This window comes from Xenopus laevis, chromosome 9_10S (assembly GCF_017654675.1).
Source record: "Xenopus laevis strain J_2021 chromosome 9_10S, Xenopus_laevis_v10.1, whole genome shotgun sequence".
Taxonomy (NCBI): Eukaryota; Metazoa; Chordata; class Amphibia; order Anura; family Pipidae; genus Xenopus; species Xenopus laevis.
In genome coordinates, this window is record NC_054388.1 from 99,966,846 (window position 1) to 99,976,275 (window position 9,430).

The 9,430-nt window shown below is 42.0% G+C and overlaps 1 pseudogene; it reads right to left on the bottom strand.

Annotated features, from left to right (window-relative positions):
* Nucleotides 1-1,193: 1,193 nt before the first annotated feature.
* Nucleotides 1,194-9,120, bottom strand: LOC121398795 (annotated as a pseudogene).
* Nucleotides 9,121-9,430: the final 310 nt, after the last annotated feature.

The following is a 9,430-nucleotide window of genomic DNA, read 5'->3' on the forward strand; positions in this document are numbered from 1 at the left end:
ATAAAAAAATATATATATATATTAAAAAAAAAAATTACTCTGGTTGGTGCTGAACTACTAGGAGCAGCACACCAGTCCCACTCCCCAACACAGCTAGACTAATAGCACTGGGCTCTTACAGTAGCAAAGTAAAAAAAACAAAAAAGAAAATAAAAGCAGTCCTTACAAGGACTATTGGGTTACAGGCAGCAGTCAGCAGATGAGAGATCAGCAGCAGGACAGCTGCCCACAGCAGCTACATACAGAGCACTGCAGTAGAAGGTAGATTACTAGCCAGCAAAGCTACCTAACCTAAAATGTCCCTCAAATCCCTGCAGAGTTCTGTCCCTACAATACAGAGCATTATCAAGTAGATTACTAGCCAGCAAAGTTACTATCAACTGTCCCTCAAATCACTAAACAGCTCTCTCCCTACACTAGCTCTTCCAAGCACACACAGGCAGAATGAAAAAACGCTGCAGGGCTTCAGTTTATATATGGAAGGGGAGTGGTCCAGGGGGTGTGGGGGTGGTCCAGGAGGGAGAGCTTCCTGATTGGCTGCCATGTATCTGCTGGTCTGGGGTGAGAGGTCAAAAATAAGCGCCAGCTAAGGCGAACCCAAATTGGCGAACGTCGCGCGACGTTCGCGAACATTCGGCAGACGCAAACAGCCGATGTTCGCGCAAATTAGTTCGCGGGCGAACAGTCCGCGACATCCCTATTTGTCAATTTCCCAGCTGCCCCTGGTCATGTGACTTGTGCCTGCACTTTAGGAGAGAAATGCTTTCTGGCAGGCTGCTGTTTTTCCTTCTCAATGTAACTGAATGTGTCTCAGTGGGACATGGGTTTTTACTATTGAGTGTTCTTCTTAGATTTACCAGGCAGCTGTTATCTTGTGTTAGGGAACTGTTATCTGGTTACCTTCCCATTGTTCTTTTGTTTGGCTGCTGGGGGGAAAAAGGGAAGGGGGTTATATCACTCTAACTTGCAGTACAGCAGAAAAGAGTGACTGAAGTTTATCAGAGCACAAGTCACATGACTTGGGGCAGCTGGGAAATTGACAATATGTCTAGCCCCATGTCAGATTTCAAAATTGAATATAAAAAAATCTGTTTGCTGTTTTGAGAAATGGATTTCAGTTCAGAATTCTGCTGGAGCAGCACTATTAACTGATTCGTTTTGAAAACAAATTTTTTTCCCATGACAGTATCCCTTTAATTCCAAGCTGAAGGTTTCCATACAAGTTTTCCAGAGATGTAGGTGGCCTTAACATTCAGACAGTCGTCCAGTAATACAAAATCTAAGAAAATATAGAAAATAAAGGTAATCGTCAAGAACCAGCCAATGAGAACAAAGGTAAATTATTTATCCTAATGATCCATTCCTGGAAATTGATGTTTTGGCCTTAGTTTAATGCAGCAAAACCTCCTGTCGACAAAGTTTAGGCTGGCTACAGTTTCATTGCTATACCTGCATCTGCCCCAAAATCGAGAGTCCCTTTGTGATCCTGAATACCCAGGACTTGAGCTGGATGTAAGGAATCAGCCTCCAAAGCTTTCTCCAATGTACAGCCTACAAAGAGGCACATGCACAGCTCTAGTTATCATGTGACCTCTTACAGAACAAACAGAATAGAATGCCCTGATGCTACGTAACATTATACCACCATCGGCCTATTGTCATGTGGCAGTCAAGAAACATGAAGGAGTGATTCAACATTAAAGGAGACATATAGGATAAATGGGAAAAAAAAACTAATTTTGTAGGCAATTATAAGTCATATATGGTGTTGCATTTACATGGTGCTAAAAATGAATATATTTGAAAATAGCCCTTTTATTGGAGCTTCCAATAGATGTTCTCTGGTCCCTGTTTCAAATGAGGGGTGGGCGTGTCCTAATGGTCCCTGCCAGAAGCACAGTAGGAAGGGGACATCCAATCACAGCCCTGCAGTCACACAAGCACAGACAGGCTTCAGTTCCCTATCAGGTCCTGCTAGCTGCTGATTGGTTCCTGTCCTACAGTACAGTGAGCTGAGAGCCGCGGGCTCCCCTGCACAGCCTGGGAATTCAGGGACCAGGAAGAGAAGGGAGGGATTATTAGGGTTTTTGCAGAAATGTTCAAAAAAAATCAGCCTGAAACACTACTTTTTAAAGCACAATTCTATATCTAAATGAGTATAACACACTTGTACTTTCTTAATTTTTTTTTTTTTTACAGAAAATGTCTTCTTTAAGTGAACTTTAGTATGTTATAGAACGGGCAATTATAAGAAACTTTTCAGTTGCTCTTTAATTATTTATAGTTTTTAAATTATTTGCTTCATTCCTCTGGCTCTTTCCAGCTTTCAAATGGGGTCACTGACCCCATCCAAAAAAAAGAAATGCTCCGTATGCTCTTTTTATTGCTCATCTTTCTATTCAGGCCCTCTCTTATTCAAATTAATGCAAGATTACTACGGTAATTTGGACCCTAGCAACCAGACTGCAGAATTTGCAAACTGGAGAGCTGCTGAATAAAAAAGTTAAATAACTCAAAAACCAAAAATAATAAAAAATGAAAAGCAACTGCAAATTGTCTCAGAATATCACTCTCTACATCATACTAAAAGTTAACTCAAAGGTGAACAACACCTTTAAAATGTGCCCAGAAAATCAAATAATAAACACTGTACATATGTTTCCAATATTCAGGCATTTTCCCTTGTTACTCATTGAAATACAATAGCAACGGAGTGGAGTCTGTTTATTGAATACACAAGGACAGAATGAAGGAATGATCACATTATAGGTTTATGCCATTTCCAGGACATGGTAGAGTTGAGCGGATGCCAAGATCATTTAAGCTGACACTAGCCCTTACTCACGGATACCCAGGGCTTTATATTACTCATAAGCTACTTTCTTCCACATGGCATAGAAGGAAGTGAAGCTTGTTTGTTGGAATACTTGTTGCTTTTCACAGTCATTAATCTCTTTGGGCTGATTCAGTGGCAGATAGTAGCGTGATGACCTCTGCTGGCCAAATATACACACTACACCATCAATATCACAGAATTGTTGCTGCAACCTTTAAAGGAGAACTAAACCCTTAAAAATAATGTGGCTAAAAATGCCATATTTTATATACTGAACTTACTGCACCAGCTTAAGTTTCAGCTTCTTAATAGCAGCAATGATCCAGGACTTCAAACTTGTCACAGGGGGTCACCACCTTGGAAAGTGACTGTGACACTCACATGCTCAGTGGGCTCTGAGCAGCTGTTGAGAAGCTTAGGGGTCGTCACTAATTATCCAGCAGCAGTGCCGGGCCAAGCCGACTGGGCGCCCTAGGCGACCCAGCCGGCCACCGATCTCCCCTCCATGCTTGTGTGTGCGCGTGCGCTCTGTGCGTGCGCTCCTCTCTGTGCGCGCGCTCCTCTCCCCATCCAGGATGCGCACACATGCACAGAGCGATGGAGGGGAAAAACCGAAGAGGTGAGCTCGGCACAGGAGAGGGAGCGCAGGGGAGATATCACCAGATGAGAGTGGAAAAAGCCAGAGGGGAGGGGGAGAGAGCTGGAAGGGAATGGAGAGGGAGCGCGAACATGGACTAGGGGTAGGCAGAAGACAGGTACCTGCCCAGCGCCCCCCTTTCGTTGCGCCCTAGGCAGGTGCCTCTTCTGCCTACCCCTAGTTCTGGCCCTGTCCAGCAGAAAATGAGGTTGGTCTGTAATATAAGCTGATGCTATAGGGCTGATTATTAAATTCTGATGCTAATTGCACTGGTTCCTGTGATGCCATGTAGTAATTATCTGTATTAATTACTAATCAGCCTTATATTGTGACATTTCTATTCTATGTGTGCTGTATATTGTGAGTGGGTCCCTAAGCTCAGTAAGTGACAGCAGCACAGAGCATGTGCAGTGAATCAGCAGAAAAGAAGATGGGGAGCTACTGGGGCATCTTTAGAGACACAGATCTTTACTGCTAAGGGTAAGGCCAGACGAGGAGATTCGGGGAGATTTTGTCGCCTGGCGACTTATCGCCACATCTTTTGCGCGACTATCTCCCCGAACTGCCTCAGCGTCTTTTCCCCATAGGCTACAGCGCAAAATCGCCTGCGCTAATGCACACGCGGCGATGCGTTTTCAATAGTCGCCCAAAGTTGCCTCAGTGAGGCAACTTTGGGCGACTATTGAAAACGCATCGCCGCATGTGCATTAGCGCAGGCGACTTTTCATTCGAGCCTATGGGGAAAAAATGCTGAGGCAGTTCGGGGAGATAAGTCAGCTATTATTCTGAACTCAACTGTCAAAAATACTTACTATTAATACTTAGTATTAATAGCAAGCCCCAGGCAATGTTGCACCGTGCAGAATGACATGCAGTTTTGGGGTAAGACAGTTGTGGACTAATTGTTCATAGTCATACCAGCCATTTTATCGCATAGGTCCCTAAACTGTGGCTCTGGTTCCCTTAGAGCAGTGATTCCCAACCAGTAGCTCATGGGCAACATGTTGCTCCCCAACTCCTTTGATGTTGCTCTCAGGAAAGCAAGTTTTAATTGAATAAAAATGAAGTATAGTGCCAAGTAGAGCCTCCTGTAGGCTGCCAGTCCACATAGGGGCTACCAAATAGCCAATCACAACCCTTATTTGGCACCCCAAGGGACTTTTTCATGTTTGTGTTGCTCCCCAACTCTTTTTATATTTGAACGTGGCTCACAGATGAAAATGGTTGGGGACCTCTGCCTTAGAGAGAACCAGTAAAGAAAAGATGAGAGGGTCTCAGTCTATAGGACAAAAAGGGGACATGTGGAATAACTGTTTATATTCTCTCCGAGATATTCTTGCAAGCCTAGTCTGAAGGCCAGTTAGGGAGAGATCTAAGGTCCAAAATAAGTTAAATGTTCTGCCCCTGACAGCAATCATGCGAAACTTATGTCCAACAAAAGCTGGTGACAGTCTCCCACTGATACATGCAGAGATATTATCGTTAGCCGTCGGTAATTTTCCAACCTGTCTGATCGTCTGAACGACCGATCGCATGGCATGAAAAATGTCGGGATTCTCCACATACGGCCCGAAAATCATACGGAACAGAGATTCAAGCGATCAGATCTTTGCGTCTATGGCCAGCTTAAATGTTATTGGGTCACACAGCAAATTAATTTTTGGATCCACCATCCAAATATCGGTTTTACCAATATATATTGAAATGGCACATTAATTAGGGCCTCATGGGGCCCCCTTTATCTACTGGCCCCCCCTGCAGCCGCAGGGTCTGCTTCCTCTGTAGTTACGCCCCTGGATAGTTGTAAACTTGTATTTCACTTACCTGCCACATAAGCGTTCAGCCTTTCAATCAGTATCTCCTGTTGGCCAAGGGTGTGTTTTCCCGGGCCAAGGCCCATATCTGTGATGGTGTCTGTCACCAAAACTAGACCTGAGAACAAGTTAGCAGTGCAAGAGAGTGAACGTCTCTCATACCTCCTTATCAAGCTGCACTTTTTCTGCATTGATTAGACAGCGAGGCCACAGCTTACTGGGTGGGCAAAGCTTAATTTTCTGCATGTTTTCCTGTGTCGTATTGGTTGGTAAAGCTACAGTGACATGATGGGTAGTTTTACACTGAACCCTTTATAGAATGTTCCATTATAAAAGGAATTCCCAGGACACAGCATTTTAGGAGGATATCTTAACTGATCCTGCACATTTCATTAACTATCTGTGCCTTTGAATAAAGGGGTTAAAATAGTATTTAGAGTATGTCATAAATGAGACAAGCAACATAGTAGTTAAAGGAGTGGTTCACCTTTAAAGGGATACTGTCATGGGAAAACATGTTTTTTTCAAAACGCATCAGTTAATAGTGCTGCTCCAGCAGAATTCTGCACTGAAATCCATTTCTCAAAAGAGCAAACAGATTTTTTATACATTCAATTTTAAAATCTGACATGGGGCTAGACATATTGTCAGTTTCCCAGCTGCCCCCAGTCATGTGACTTGTGCCTGCACTTTAGGATGGAACTAATTTCTGGCCGGCTGTTATTTCTCCTACTTAATGTAACTCAATCAGTCTCAGTGGGACTTGGCTTTTACTATTGAGTGTTGTTCTTAGGTCTACCAGGCAGCTGTTATCTTGTGTTAGGGAGCTGATATCTGGTTACCTTCCCATTGCGAAGGGAGGGGGTCGATATCACTCCAACTTGCAGTAAAGAGTGACTGAAGTTTATCAGAGCACAAGTCACATGACTGGGGGCAACTGGGAAACTGACAATATGTCTAGCTCCATGTCAGATTTAAAAATTGAGTATAAAAAAATGGATTTCAGTGCCGAATTCTGCTAGAGCAGAACTATTAACTGATTCGTTTTGATAAAAAAAAAATTCCCATGACAGTATCCCTTTAAGTTAACTTTTAGGGGGTTATTTATTAAACTCCGAATGGCAAAAACCAATTTTTTAGTGCGGAAAAATGGGCCTCTTAGTGTGTTATAGAATGGCTAATTCTAAGCAACTTTTCAACCGGCCTTAATTTTTTTCTTTTTTTTATATAATTTTTGAATTATTTGCCTTCTTCCGACTCTTTCCAGCTTTCAAATCGGGCTCATCTTTCTATTCAGGCCTCTTCTATTCATATTCCAGTCTCTTATTCAAATACGTGCATGGTTGCTAGGGCATTCTGGACCCTAGCAACCAGATTGCTGAAGTTGCAAACTGGAGAGCTGCTGAATAAAAAGCTAAATAACCCAAAACCCACAAATAATAAAAAATGAAAGCCAATTGCAAATGGTCTCAGAATATCACTCTCTACATAATACTACAAATTAATTTAAAGGTGAACAACCCCTTTAATATGACCCAGTTGCCTATAACATTTAGACCTATCCTGTAGCTATATGAAAGACAAAATTCACATGCTGCATGGCTAGTCAGCAATACATTTAGATATGTGCTGCAGCCTGCACAGATTCCTAAACAGTTATGCTTTATATGTCAATTGAAAACAACTTATTGCTTATAAAACATACCCCATGCAGGACTGAATAGTTTTTTACGCAACCCAGACAAAAAAAATCAGAATTTTTTAGTGAAAAAAAAACCACGCATTTTTCAGGATTTATTATACCCTGAGGATGGAAAAAGTCAGAATCCGAAAATCCAGACCTGCCGAGGTTGCATATAAAAGTCAGTGGAAGAAGTTCCAAAATTTTGATCTGCACTTGGTTTGATACAATATTCCGAAGATTTTGTGGTTTTCTTGCAAAAATCAGGTGGAAAATCTGAAAAAAATTTGTATGATTCTGTTTTTCATAAATGTTTCGGGTTTTTTCCCACAAACAAGATTTTTGGGAAAGTATGAGAAAAAACCCATACGGATTTGGTCGGAGTTGAAAAATTCTACATCTCAGAAATGAAAAGGATTTAGCAGCCTTTTGCCTTCAACAAATGAAAAGCCTATACATGATTTATTTTCTCATTTGAAATCATATGTTTGAGTGTGATATTACAATTAACCAGTCCTGCATCTCATAACCTGCCTTAAAACAAGGCATAAACACAGACGTGACATCCCCTGAGGCTAAGAGTCAGGCTGAAAGTTCTTATACGATATTAAATTGGCCCCTGTGTGTTGTTTCTGATCTTTTTCCATTAATATTGATTATGCAGGACCCTCACCTGTGGGGTGTGCATGGTGAGCAATTCTCAGAGCCGCTGGGCTTGTGTGGATTCCATCGGCAATCATCCCATAGTATACAGTCTTTTCCTTTGGAATCTGATCGCTGGTTAGTAACCCCACAATGCCCGGATCACGGTGATGAAACTATCGGGAATAGAGAAGCAGATATTCATAGTGTTTTGTACCCAGAATAATCGAATTACTGTTCCAGGAGCGTAACTACAGAGGGAGCAGACCCTGCGGTTGCAGGCGGGCCCTGGAGGCATAGGGGGCCCCATGAGATCTAAATTTTGAGCAATTGCAACATACACTGGTAAAACAGGGCGGCCTCTTGATATGTTAGGGGCCCTAAAATGAATTTGCTGTGGGGGCCCAGTAACATCTAGTCACACCACTGTACTGTTTTAGTTTGCCAGTCAAATATATATAAATTGCCTCCATGTCTGACACCCAGACAATAATATATACAGTTATCTGATCACAGAAACAGCAAAAAGGCTGAAATGAGACCAGAGTACGGTGGATGCAAAAAAAAACACATGCTGATTCACTTCTTACAGCCAGAAGAGCACAGACTTGGCACAAACATTATCATTTATAAATGCATAGTGTAAAATTGAAAATATATTTCTGATATATATTTGTTAGCATGTGATATATTGTGCATGGAAATGATTAAAAATTAGGAATGCACCGAATCCAGGATTTCGGCCGAATCCTTGTGCCTGGCTGAACAGAATCCTAATTTGCATATGTAAATTATGGGTGTGAAGGGAAACCCATGTGACTTTTCATCACAAAACAGGGAAGTAAAAAAAAATTTACTTTTTACTTCAATTTGCATATGAAAATTAGGATTAGGATTCGGTTTCGGTATTCAGACAAATCTTTCACAAAGGATTCGCCCGAAGACCAAATAGTGGATTTGGTGCATCCCTATTAAAAATGGCTGTGAATGAAGCCAAAATGGTTGAGTTATTAAAATGCTGGGCATTCCAGTATTCCCAACAGCATTGATAAAAGACAAAGACACTTACAGGCAATATGGCATTGAAGAGGTGAGTGATAAAAGAGGCTCTGCGAGTCACTGCATCCTCAGCCTGAGACTAATTAGCGATTGAGTGGCCTACCAATAGAGAGTGGGCATTAGTAAGCAGGGAATCATTGTAAACTCAGCTGACCCTCAATGGCAATACTAAGGGGGATTCTCCAGACTAAAGCGTTGGGCCTGAGACCACATTCTCTATTAAGTTCTCTTACCAAGGGAAACACAGATTCCACGACTGAACCAACTCTTTCATCACCTCCATACTCCTCTCCATCTCAGGAGCCAATGATGCTGACACTCTCCAACGTCCCATATGTATCTACTAAAAGATACAGATTCACTAAAAGAACGTAGGCAATGTTCTGGATGGGCACCCTTCTTCTCCCGGCTAATGTACGGCCCCTCCAGATGGACACCGGTCAATAGTCATAGTCATAAGTTGAAGAAGAATAAACATAGAAGAAAATGGAGGGATGCCAGTCTCTTATTGAAATCAAGGCAAGGTTGCTAGGGTGATTCAGACCCTAGCAACTTGAATGCTAAAATAAGGAGAGAGTGGTTTTATGCTGGATAAAAAGCTAAATCAGTCACAAATACAAAATGAAAACCAATTACAAATTGTCTGAGAATCTCACTCTCTATATCATAGTAACAGTTAACAGTCCCTTTAACCCCTGGTTGTGGCAGTGTAAAAAGAGGAGAGAGAAGGTTGTAGGAATCACATGGAGCTGGTGCTGGGG